Source organism: Saimiri boliviensis, chromosome 17 (genome assembly GCF_048565385.1).
Source record: "Saimiri boliviensis isolate mSaiBol1 chromosome 17, mSaiBol1.pri, whole genome shotgun sequence".
NCBI lineage: Eukaryota > Metazoa > Chordata > Mammalia > Primates > Cebidae > Saimiri > Saimiri boliviensis.
Window position 1 is genome coordinate 41,179,407 of NC_133465.1, and position 13,407 is coordinate 41,192,813.

General features: G+C 40.6%; 1 pseudogene; it reads left to right on the plus strand.

Moving 5' to 3' along the window:
• The first annotated feature begins 1,633 nt into the window (after window positions 1-1,633).
• LOC120367065 (small nucleolar RNA U13) lies at window positions 1,634-1,747 on the plus strand (annotated as a pseudogene).
• The last annotated feature ends 11,660 nt before the right edge of the window (window positions 1,748-13,407 follow it).

Sequence of the window (13,407 nt, forward strand, 5' to 3'; positions counted from 1 at the left end):
TGACAGCAAGATTCATTATAATCAAATTGCTGAAAATCTGAGACTATGAGAAAATCTTAAAAGAAGCCAGAGGGAAAAAAGAGACATTGCATAGAGAGGGACAAAGGTAACAATTATCATAGACTTGTTGTCAGAGACTATGTAAGCCAGAAGTAATAGAACACAATTGTTTACGTTGTGGAGAAAAAAAGTACTCTCAATGTAGATCTCTAAATCAAGTAAAAATATCTCTAAAATGATGGTGAAATGAAGACTTTTTCACACGCACAAAGAGTGAGAGACTTCACCATCAGTCGACCTAGGCTATAAGAAATGTTAAAGAGGCTGGGAGTGGTGGCCCACTCCTGTAATCTCAGCACTTTGGGAGGCTGAGGCGGGTGAGGTCAGGAGTTCAAGACACCCTGGCCAACATGGTGAAGCCCCATCTCTACTAAAATATAAAAATTAGCCAAGCATGGTGGCAAACACCTGTAATCCCAACTACTAGGGAGGCTGAGGCAGAAGAATTGCTTGAAATGGGGAGGTGGAGGTTGCAGTGAGCCAAGATCACGCCACTGCATTCCATCCTGGGTGACAGAGTAAGACTCTGTCTCAAAAAAAAAAGAAAAAAAAGGAAACGTTAAAGAAGGTTTTTCGGGCAGAAGGAACATGATACCAGATGGAAACTTGGATCTACACAAGGGAATAAATAGAACAAGAAATGGAAAATATGTTAGTAAATGTAAAATATATTTTTCTCATTTAAAATTTTGTTTAAAGGATCATCAACTGCTTGAAGAAAAAGAATAACACATGTTATGGGGTTTATAAACATATGTAGAAATAAAATACATGATAACAATGCCACAAAGCATAGAAGGGGGAAAATATGCTAGCTTAAGTTGCTAAATTTTATATGATGTGATACAAGATTATTTGAAGGAAAACTGTGATAAACCTTAGAGCAGGGGTTGGCAAACTTTTTCTTTAAAGGGCCAGATAGTAACTATGTCAGGTGTTGAAGGCAATACAATCTCTTTTGCAACACATTAACTCTGCCATTTTATCAAGAAAGTAGCTGTAGACAATATTTTCATGAATGAGCGTGGCTGTTTCCAATAAAACTTTATTTGTAGTTGGTGAAATTTGAATTTTATGCCATTTTCCTATATCACAAAAATATTATTCTTTTGATTTCAACTTAAAAGAATTTTTTTTGAGAGAGTCTCACTCTGTGGCCCAGATTGGAGTGCAGTGGCACAATCTCAGCTCACTGCAACCTCTGCCTCCCAGGTTCAAGTGATTCTCATGCTCCAGCCTCCTGAGTAGCTGGGACTAAGTTGTGCACCACCACACCAGGTTAATTTTTGTATTTTTAGTAGAGATAGAGTTTCACCATGTTGGCCAGGCTGGTCTCAAACTTCTGGCCCCAAGGGATCTGCCTGCCTTGGCCTCCCAGAGTGCTGAGATTACTGGCATGAGCCACTGTCCCTGAGGGCCATTTCAACTTTTTTAAAATGTAAAGCATTTTGAGAAGCCATGGTGAAAGGATTGCTTGAGGACAGGAGTTTGAGCCCGTAATGAGTTCTGATCGCTCTACAGCACTTCACTCAGGGCAAGAAAGTGAGACTTTGTCTTAGAAACAAACACAGAGATTCTTCTGCAGCTTGTAAGAATGATGAGAAGGTATTCATGGTCATGTGGAAGATGCGCCCACCTCCCTCCAACCCTGTTATAATGCGGACCTTAGCACTTTACCCACCTGATGATCCAATGTGCAGGGGAAAAAAGTACAAATTAGGCCAGGCACAGTGGCTCACGCCTGTAATCCCAACACTTTGGGAGGCTGAGGCGGGAGGATCACAAGGTCAGGAGTTCGAGACCAGCCTGGCCAACATGGTGAAACCCCATCTCTACTAAAAATACAAAAACTAGCCAAGCATGGTTGCGGGTGCCTGTAATCCCAGCTACTCAGGAGGCTGAGGCAGGAAAATTGCTTGAACCCCAGGGGGAGGAGGTTGCAGTGAGTCGAGATGGCGCCACTGCACTCCAGCCTGGGCAACAAGAGTGAAACTCCATATAAAAGAGAAGGGAAAAAAAATTAGCCAAGGGTGGTGTCGGGCACCTGTAATCCCAGCTACTCGGGAGGCTGAGGCAGGAGAATCACTTGAACCCCAGTGGAAGGAGATTGCAGTAACCTGAGATTGTACCACTTCACTCCAGCCTGAGCAGCAACAAGAGCAAAACTCTGTCTCAAAAAGAAAAAAAAAAAAAAGTAAAAACTATTCTTAACAAATCTCTGGGGCAGAAGAATTTCAAATAGTTTACACAGATAGTCTGCCCTCAAGCAGTGGCACATAACGCCCCACTCCTTAAATGTGAGCTGGCATAAAGACTTCCTTCCGAAGACTAAGTGTGGAAAGGGAGAAAAATGAGTAAATTTAGAGAAACCTGACAAATGCTAGCCTCAGCTGGGTGATCAAAGTCAATATCAACAATGATAAGTCAGGTTGTTGGCATGTACTTTTTTTTTTTTTTTTTTTTTGAGACAAGGTCTTTCTCTGTCATCCAGTGCTGTGATCTCAACTCACTGCAACCTCTGCCTCCCAGGTTCAAATGATTCTCCTGCCTCAGCCTCCCAAGTAGCTGGGACTAAAGCTTGCTCCACCACACCCAGCTAATATTTTGTATTTTTAGTAAAGACAGAGTTTCAGCATGTTGGCCAGGCTGGTCTCGAACTCCTGACCTCAAGTGACCCACCTGCCTTGGCCTCCCAAAGTGCTGGGAGTACAGGCGTGAGCCACAGAGTCCAGCCTGACAGTATGTATCATTGATACAGTACGATGAAAACAGCGCTTCACCTTTGTAGTCTTCCTTCATAAAACCAACAACCCCAGTTTAACCATGAGAAAAACATTAGGTAAATTGCAATAGAGGGACATTCTATAAAATGCTTAATCAATACTCCTCAAACCCATCAAGGTCATAAAAAAAGGAAAGTCTGAGAAACTGTCACAGACTACAGGATCCTGAGGAGATGAGGACTAAATAAACGTGCTATCTTGTGCGGGATCCTGGATCAGAAAATGGGCATTACGTTAAAACTAAGTCAATCTCGCAAGTGTCCATTCATTGATAGATGAGGGGATAAACAAAATGTGCTATATCCATACAATGGAACATTATTCAGTATTACAAAGGAGCCTCGGCATGGGAGCTCAGGCCTGTAATCCCAGCACTTTGGGAGGCTGAGGCGGGAGGATCACTTGAGGCCAGGAGCTTGAAACTAGCCTGGCCAACACACTGAAACCCTGTTTCTACTAAAAATAGAAAAAAATTAGCTGGGCGTGGTGGCATGGGCCTGTAATCCCAGCTACTCAGGAGGCTGAGGCAGGAGAATCGCTTGAACCCAGGAGGTGGAGGTTGCAGTGAGCCGAGATTGCACCACTGCACTCCAGCCTGGGGGACAGAGTGAGACTCTGTCTCAAAAAATGAAATAAATAAATAAATAAATAATAAAAAGGAAAGAAATTCTGACACATGCTACAACATAGACATTAGGCAATGTGAAATAACAAACCAGTCACAAAAAGACAAAGACTGTTAGGATTCCACTTATATGAGGCAACCAGGATGTCTAGAGAAACAGAAATCGAATGATGGTTGCCAGGGGCTGGAGGGAGAAGGAAATGGGAAATTGTTTAATAATATAGAGTTTTAATTTTGCAAGATGAAAAAGTGGAGATTAGTTGCACAACAGTGTGAATATACTTAATGCTATTGAGCTCTATATTTACAAATAGTGAAGACGGTACATTTTATGTTAAATGTATTATACCACAGTTTAAAAAATACTAAGGAAATCAGGCCGGGTGCTGTGGCTCACACTTGTAATCCCAGCACTTTGGGAGGCTGGGGTGGGTGGATCACTTGAGGTCAGGAGTTTGACACCAGCCTCGCCAACATGGTGAAATCCCATCTCTACTTAAATACAAAAATTAGCCAGGCACTGGGGCGGGCACCAGTAATCTTGGCTACTTGGGAGACTGAGGCAAGAGAATCACTTGAACCTGGGAGAAGGAGGTTGCAAATGAGCTGAGATCGCACTGCTGCACTTCAGCCTGGGCGACAGAGTGAGACTCCATCTCAAAAAACAAACAAACAAAATACTAAGGAAATCTGAGTAGAGTATGAACTTTAGTTAATAATAATGTATCAGTATTGATCCATTAATTGTAACTAATGTACTATGCTAATGATAAGGAAAACTGAATACAAGACATATAAGGCTCTACTATGTTGTGATTTTCGGTAAATCTAAAACTGTTCTAAAAATAAAGTTTATTACTTAAAAAAAAAACCAGCATTCACAGCTCATGGGCCATATGCTTACCACACTGCCTTAGAACAAAAACTAAAAAATGTTAAAGCCCTATAGATAATGAGACATTAGTGAACATAAAAGAAATATTTTTTAAATATTCAATTAATTCAAAAGGCAGGTAAATAGGAAAAAGAAATAAAGAACATATGGGGCTAATAGAAAACGAATGGCAAGATAGTAGATTTAAGCCCAATGATGTTGATAATTACATCAAAAGTAAATTATCTAAATACTCTAAGACTGAGATTATCAAACTGGATAAAATAAAACAAAGAACAAGACTCAACTTTATGCTGTCTTTTAGACATAAGATTGGCGTCTAGTAATTCCACAGAAATGATGGAAACCAGGAGACAATTAAATGATATATTTGAAGGCCAGGCACGGTGGCTCACACCTGTAATCCCAGACTTTGGGAGGCTGAGGTGGGAGGATCATATAAGGCCAGGAGTTCAAGACCAGCCTGGCCAACATGGTGAAACTTCAACTCTACTAAATATATGAAAATAGCAAGGCATGGTGGCAGGCGCCTGTAATCTCAGCTACTTGGGAGGCTGAGGCATGAGAATTGCTTGAACCCAAGCGGTGGAGGTTGCAGTAAATCAAGATCATGCCACTGCACTCCAGCCTGGACAACAGAGTGAGATTCTGTCTCAAAATAAAATTATATATTTGAAATGCTGTAAAATAACTGGCAAACTAGAAAAGTGAAAATATTCTCTAAAAGACGAAGAAGCTGGGCATGGTGTCATGCACCTGTAATTCCAGCTACTTAGGAGGCTGAGGCAGGAGGACTGCTTGAGCCCAGGAGTTTGAGGCCAGATTGGACAACATAGTGAGACTCTGTCAAGAAGGAGAAGCAAGAGGAGGAGATTTCATTATGATACGTAACAAACTTGGAAGTTGTCACTCTGCCAACAAGTAAAAAGCTGAACCAACTGAAAAATCAATAACTTCCTCTTGGATTTATCACGGAGCAAGCTGCTGCACTCAAAATTGGAGAAATAGGTGAATATAGAGAATCACAATTTACCAGAGCAGAAGGAATCCATGAACAAAACCTCCCTGGGAATCAGACCTGAACTGCAATCAATGAATTATTGGAGGCTCAATGTGAACAAGTTTGAGAGTTAAAAGTTCCAGGAGGAGGCCAGGCGTGGTGGCTCATGCCCGTAATCCCAGCACATTGGGAGGCTGAGCCAGGAGAATCACTTGAGGCCAGGAGTTTTAGACCAGCCTGGCCAACATGGTGAAATCCTGCTTCTACTAAAAAAAAAAAAAATACAAAAATTAGCCTGGCGGGGTGGCACACATCTGTAATCCAAGCTCTCAGGAGGCTGAGGCATGAGAATCACTTGAACAGAGGAGACAGGTTGCAGTGAGCCAAGATTGCACCACTGCACTCCAGCCTGGGTGACACAGCAAGACTCCATCTCAAAGAAAAAAGAATATCCTGGGGACCTAGTTACAGGAGGGACACACACACACACACACACACACACACACACACACACACACACTTTTGTGAGTTTTACTTACCTCCAGGAGGTTTGACCAGGTTCTCATATGAAAAATGCCAGAGCGTTCTGTTCTGCTTTATGAGGCCTGCCCTCAAGAGGAACTCTTTTACCAGAGCCTCAACTATTGGTTTTTTTTGTTTTGTTTTTGTTTTTTTTAGAGCCTAAAATTTCACAGGCTGTTAAAAAGTTTGAGACAGTCATAGGTTTAGTGAGCGCTTCCCCTCTCCCACACCTTACCACCACATTATTAAAGACACTGCACTTTCTTTTGCTTAGCACATCAATCATGTTTGGCTATCCAAAAAATTACGAGACATGCATACTAAGGACAAAAAAAAAAGTTTGAAGGGACAGAGCAAGTATCAGAACCAGACTCAAATGTGGCAGAGATGTTAGAATCATCAGACCAGGAATTTAAAAATAACTATGATTAATATGCTAATGGGGCAGAGCACGGTGGCTCACGCCTGTAATCCCAGCACTTTGGGAGGTTGAGGAAGGCAGATCACGAGGTCAAGAGTTCGAGACCAGTCTGGCCAACACAGTGAAACCCCGTCTCTGCTAAAAATACAAACATTAGCTGGGCATAGTGGTGCATGCCTGTAATCCCAGCTACTCAGGAGGCTGAGGCAGGAGAATCGCTTGAACCCGGGAGGTGGAGGATGCAATGAGCCAAGATTGCGTCACTGCCCTCCAGTCAGGGCAACAAAGCTAGACTCCATCTCAAAAAATATATATGCTAAGTGTGCTAATGGATAAAGCATACAGAGTGCAAGGATAGATGGACAATGTAGACAGAGAGATGGGAATTCTAAGAAAGAACCAGAAGGAAGCCTGCTGTGGTGGCTCACGCCTGTAATCCCAACACTTCAAGAGGCCAAAGTGGGAGGACCATGAGGTCAGGAGATCGCGAACTTCCTGGCCAACATGGTGAAACCCTGTCTCTACTGAAAATACAAAAAAACTAGCTGGACGTGATGGCATGTGTCCATAATCCCAGCTACTAGGGAGGCTGAGGCAGGAGAAGTGCTTGGACCTGGGAGACAGAGGTTGCAGTGAGCTCAGATGGTGCCATTGCACTCCAGCCCGGAGACAGAGTGATACTCAAAATAAATAAATAAATAAAATAAAGAAGGAAATGCTAGAGATCAAAAACACCGTAACAAAAACAGGGAATGCTTCTGATGGGCTTATTAGTAGGCGAGACACAGCGAGGAGAGAATCTCTGAGCTTGAGGATATGTCAGTAGAAACTTCCCAGAACAGAAGAGAAAACAGTCTTCTTTCTGAAGACTGAACACACACACACACACACACACACACACACACACATATACACATATATACACACATACACATACACACATACAAGTACATTACACACACACACACACACACACACACACACACACACACACACACACAGCCTAGAACAGAATATCCAGGAACTGTGGGACAACTGCAAAGGGTGTGATACACACATAATGGGAATACCAGAAGGAGAAGAAGTAAAGGAACAGAAGAAATATTTGAAGCCATAATGACTGCAAATTTCCCAAATTAAAGTCAGACACCAAACTACAGATCCAGGAAGAATTTGAGAACAGGAGGCAGGATAAAGGCAAAAAAAAAAAAATATATATATATATATATATATATATGGATATCCTATGCAAGCTGCAGAAAATCGGAGATAAATGCAAATTCTTGAAAGAAACCAGAGGAAAAAGACAAACTTCCTCATCGAGGAGCAAAGATAACAATTACATCTGGCTTCTCCTCAAAAACCACGTAAGCAAGAACAAAGTGGAGTAAAACAGAGTCATGCACTGCATAAAGACATTTTGGTCAACGATAGACCACATACAATTGTACGGTGGTCCCATAAGATTATAACACCGTACCTTCACTGTAGCTATTCTATATTTAGATGCACAAACACTTGCCATCGTGTTACAGTCACCTACAGCATTCAGCACAGTAACATGCTGTACAGGTTTGCAGCCTATGAGCAACAGGCGCTCTCACATAGCCTAGGTATATAGCAGGCTCTGCTATCTAGATCTGTGTAAGTTCTCTCTACAATGTTTGCACAACGATGAAATCACCCGATGACGCATTTCTCAGACTGTATCCCTGTTGCTAAGTGATGCATAATTGTATTTAGAAAGTGTTGTGAGAGAAAAATCGTCCATCTAGAATTTTGTGACCTGTGAAATTATCCTTCAAAAGTGAAGAAAAATAAAATGCAAAACTATAAATCTTCAATTCATAGAAGATAACATAGGAGAAAGCCTAGGTGACCTTGGGTATGATTATTACTTTTTAGATAAAACGCCAAAGGCATGATTCATGAAAGGAAAGATAGATAAGCTGGACTTAATTAAAATGAAAAACTTCTGCTCTGCAAAAGATGCTGTTCAGAGAATGAGAAGACAATCCACAGACTGGGAGAAAATATTTGCAAAAGACATATTTGATAAAAGACTCATCCAAAATGTACAAAGAACTCTTAAAACACAACCATAAGAAAACAAACAATCCAATTTAAAAAATGGGCAAAAGATCTAAACAGACACTTCACCAAAAAAGACGTACAGATGGCAATTATACATGAGAAAAATGCTTAACATCACATGTCATTAGGGAATTACAAATTAAAACAACAATGAGATACCACTACATACATATTAGGGTGGCCAAAATCCAAAACACCAAATGTTGGCAAGGATATGGAATAGGAACTCTCATTTGTTGCTGATGAGAATCCAAAATGGTGCAGTGGCTTTGAAAGACAGTTTGGCAGTTTCTTACAAAACTAAACATATTCTTATCACACGATCTAGCAATTTTACTCCTTGGTATTTATCCAAATGAGTTGAAAACTTATGTCTACACACAAAAAAAAACCTGCACATGAATGTTTATATCAGCTTTATTTGTGATTGCCAAGACATGGAAGCAATCAAGATGTCTTTCTCATGTGACTGGATAAGTAAGCTGCGGTGCATTCATACAATGGAACGTTTTTCGGTACTAAAAGGAAATGAGTTATCAGGCTGTGAAAAGACATGAAAGGAACTTAAATGCATATTACTAGGCGAAAGAAGCGAATCTGGAAAAGCTACTTACTGTATGATTCCACCTACATGGCATTCTGGAAAAGGCAAAACTTTGGGGATAGTAAAAGATCAGTGGTTGTCAGGGGTGGGGAGAGAGAAGGATGAGCAGGCAGAGCACAGGGATTTTTAGGACAGGGACACTATTCTGTATGATGCTACAATGGTGGATATATATCATATACATTTGTCCAAACTCAGAATTCTCAACACCAAGAGTGAACCCAAATGTAAACTATGGTCTATAATAATGTATCAATATGAGTTCATCTATTGCAACAAATGTACTTTTTTTTTCGAGACAGAGTTTCACTATTGTTGTCCAGGCTGGAGTGTAATGGCACCATCTCAGCTCACCGCAACCTCTGCCTCCCTAACTTTTTGGATGAGGGCAGCATAACCTTGATATTAAAACCAAACTAGGTTCAAGTGATTCTCCTGCCTCAGCCTCCCGAGCAGCTGGGATTATAGGTACACACCACCATGCCTGGCTAATTTTTATATTATTAGTAGAGATGGGATATCACCACACCGGCCAGGCTGGTCTCAAACTCCTGACCTCAGATGATTCACTCACCCCGGCCTCTCAAAGTGCTGGGATTACAGTTGTAAACCACCTTGCCCGGTCCAAATGTACTAATTTGATAGTAGCAGAGACTATGTGGAAACAAGGGGTTTATGGAAAATATCTGTGCATTCTGCTCAGTTCTTTAAAAACAAACAAACAAACTAACAAGAAGTTTATTTAAACAAAGTGCTTGACTTGAAAGGGAAACTACGTGGTTTTGTTTTTTGTTTTTTGTTTTTTGGGGTTTTTTTGGTAATTTATCCCTACTTAAAGCCAGATTGCGCTCCATGTAACAGTTATGTAAAAAAAGTTATAAAATTGTCCTTGGTTTTACAATGATAAATGAAAAACATTAAAACTCTCCGGGCCGGGCGCGGTGGCTCAAGCCTGTAATCCCAGCACTTTGGGAGGCCGAGGCGGGTGGATCACGAGGTCGAGAGATCGAGACCATCCTGGTCAACATGGTGAAACCCCGTTTCTACTAAAAATACAAAAAACTAGCTGGGCGTGGTGGCGCATGCCTGTAATCCTAGCTACTCAGGAGGCTGAGGCAGGAGAATTGCCTGAGTCCAGGAGGCGGAGGTTGCGATGAGCCGAGATCGCGCCATTGCACTCCAGCCTGGGTAACAAGAGGGAAACTCCGTCTCAAAAAAAAAAAAAAAAAAAAAAACCTCTCCAATTGAACAAGATGTACAGGGATTTTTATGTTGTTTTTGTTATTAAAACAGCTAGAGCAAAAGAACTTACTGGAATATATAGAGCTAAGAGCTGAATGAGCATGCTGCTAATGGAGAAAGGGGTTATTTTCACTGAATTGGTATTTTCCCCATCCTGTCTCTGTTTGATGCCAATCAAAACATACCATTGGCTGTTTAGTTTTTAAAAATGTGGTGTGCTTGTGCACATATACCGTTACTTCATGTACAATAAAGGAATGGGGAAGTGGGAAATCAAATTTGAATAGGGAAAACTATATTGTAATAGTCAGGACTTGGTGGAACCAAATTGCAGTTTTCTAATTGAGAATGTAATCTTGTAATCTTGGTCTTTAAAGAACTGAGTTCTGGAGTAAAGAAGCAGGTTCCCTTCACAGTTGACCCCTCCCGTCTGCTGTTGGAACACATCAATTCTATCTTCAGCCTCCATTTCCAACTGTGCAGGTGTCTCTGTTTCATTGACTGGTTGCCTGGCAAATCAGATCTGATCTGCCTCATTGACAATTCTGTCTTTCACAATAGGCTTTTGTTAGTTTACTGAGTGTTGTATGCCTCTTCATCACAAACTGCACCTCAGAACCCTCCTGCCCCCTCACCGACCTTCAAATTAATATGATTATTGTTCTCAGTCTTGCTCCTTCTTCGGGTTTTTTGTTGGTCCTGGCGAGCACCGGCTGCTGCTTCACAAAAGAGGTACCAGGTCCTCAGCAAACGAGCACACAAGTAGCCCCAGGAGTGGCAGAAAAACCCTGCTATGCAGTTTTGGTGTGAATCTATCCACTGTACATCCTATAGGCAACTGAGATGTTATGATACTATAATGACTCTGTGCTAATACATTAGAAATTTTGGATGAAATGGTCAAAACTTTTGAAAAACACAGCAAATCTTATGGAACACCATGTATAGTCCTGTATCTATTAGAAAAATTGTATCAGCAATTAAACATTTTCCCACAAAGAACACTTCCAGATAGTTTGTCTGCTTAATTCCTCTGGACATTAAATAAAGAAATAACAGCAGTTTTACACAACTCTTACGGAGAATAGAAAGAACACTTCCTAACTTTTTGGATGAGGGCAGCATAACCTTGATATTAAAACCGAACTAGGACATTACACCAAAGGATAGTTACAGAACAATTTCTGTCAAAACATAGATACAAAATCCTAAACAAAAATAATCGCAAATCAAATCCAGTACTATATAAAAAAACGATAATGCATCATGACAAATCTTAATTCATTCCAGAAATGTACGGTTGGCTTCACATTTGAAAACCAGTTACGTAAGTCACCGCATTAAAAGTATAAAGGAATGAAATAATATTTCAGTAGATGTTTAAAAACCATTTGATAACAATTCAGCATTTATTCATGATAAGAATTCTCAGCAAGGTAAGAATAAAAGGAAATTTGCTTAATCTGATAGTGAATTTTTAAAAATCCCACAGCAAACTCTACATTTTATGGCATAAAGTATTGAAAATGATCCCTTTGAGATTGGAACAAATTGAGGATGTCCACCACCACTTCTTTTCAATATTGTATGGGAGTCCTAGCCAGTGCAATAAGGCAAGAGAAAGAAATAAAACATGTAAAGTTTTTGAAAAAAAAAAAAGAAATAAAACTGTGGCTCTTCATTGATGACATGATTGTGTAAGTAGAACATTTTTTTTTTTTTTGAGATGGAGTTTCGCTCTTGTTACCCAGGCTGGAGTGCAATGGCGCAATCTCGGCTCACCGCAACCTCCGCCTCCTGGGTTCAAGCAATTCTCCTGCCTCAGCCTCCCGAGTAGCTGGGACTACAGGCATGCACCACCATGCCCAGCTAATTTTTTTGTGTGTTTTTAGTAGAGACGGGGTTTCACCACGTTGACCAGGATGGTCTCAATCTCTTGACCTCGTGATCCACCTGCCTCGGCCTCCTGAAGTGCTGGGATTACAGGTGTGAGCCACCGCGCCCGGCCTTTTTTTGTTTTTCTGTTTTTTTTAGAGACGAGGTCTCACCATGTTTCCTAGGCTGATCTCAGACTCCTGGGCTCAAGCAATCTTCCTCAGCTTTCCAAAGAGCTGGGATTATAAGCATGAGCCACCACACCTGGCCTACGCTCATTATTTTATACAGAAAACTATAGAATATTACTGAAAGGGGACAAAGATCTTTTTAAAAAATACATAGAGATACACTGTGTTCATAGATCAGTAGTGTCACATTACAACGTGGTCAGTTCTCACCTCAGTTGACCTACAGATTCAATACAACCTAATATAGCCTCATTTACTGCTGGTGGGAATGTAAAATGGTACAACTTCTTTGGAAAACAGTTTTACATTTTCTCCAAAGGATAAACATAAGGTTACCTGTGGCCCAACAATTTCAATCCTAGGCATATATTCAAGATAAATGAAAACATATGTCCATACAAAAACTTGTACATGAATGTTCAAAGTGGTATTACACACAATAGACAAAATGTGGAAACAACAGACGGGTAAATAAATGTGATATATCTGTGGAATGAAATATTACTGAACCACGAACAAGAATGTAGTACTGACAGAAGCTACAACATAGGTCAGCTTTACAAACATTATGCCATGTGAAAGAAGCCACTCACGAAAGACCACATATTTACGATTCCATCTATATGAAAGATCCAGAACAGGCTTATCTATAAAGACAGAAAAATAGAATTAGTGGTTGTCTATGGTTGGTGGTAGAGTGGGAGAGAAAAGGCAGTGACTATTGATGGGCATGGAGGTTTTCTTAGAGGGTGATGGAAATTTTGTAAAATTGATTGTGGTGACTGCTGTACAACTCTGTAAGTATATTAAAAGTCTATTGAATTATACACTTATTTACATGAGTGAATTGTGTGATAATGGAATTACATTTCAATAAATCTATTTTGTAAAAAGAAATTTAATCCTTGAAGGTTATTTTCTTTTTCTTTTTTCTTTTCTTCTTTTTTTTGAGATGGAGTCTCTCTCTGTCACCCAGGTTGGAGTGCAGCGGGACAATTTCGGCTCAAGAGATTCTTCCGCCTCAGCCTCCTGTGTAGCTGGGATTACAGGTGCCTGCCACCGTGTCTGGCTAATTTGTGTATTTTTAGTAGAGAT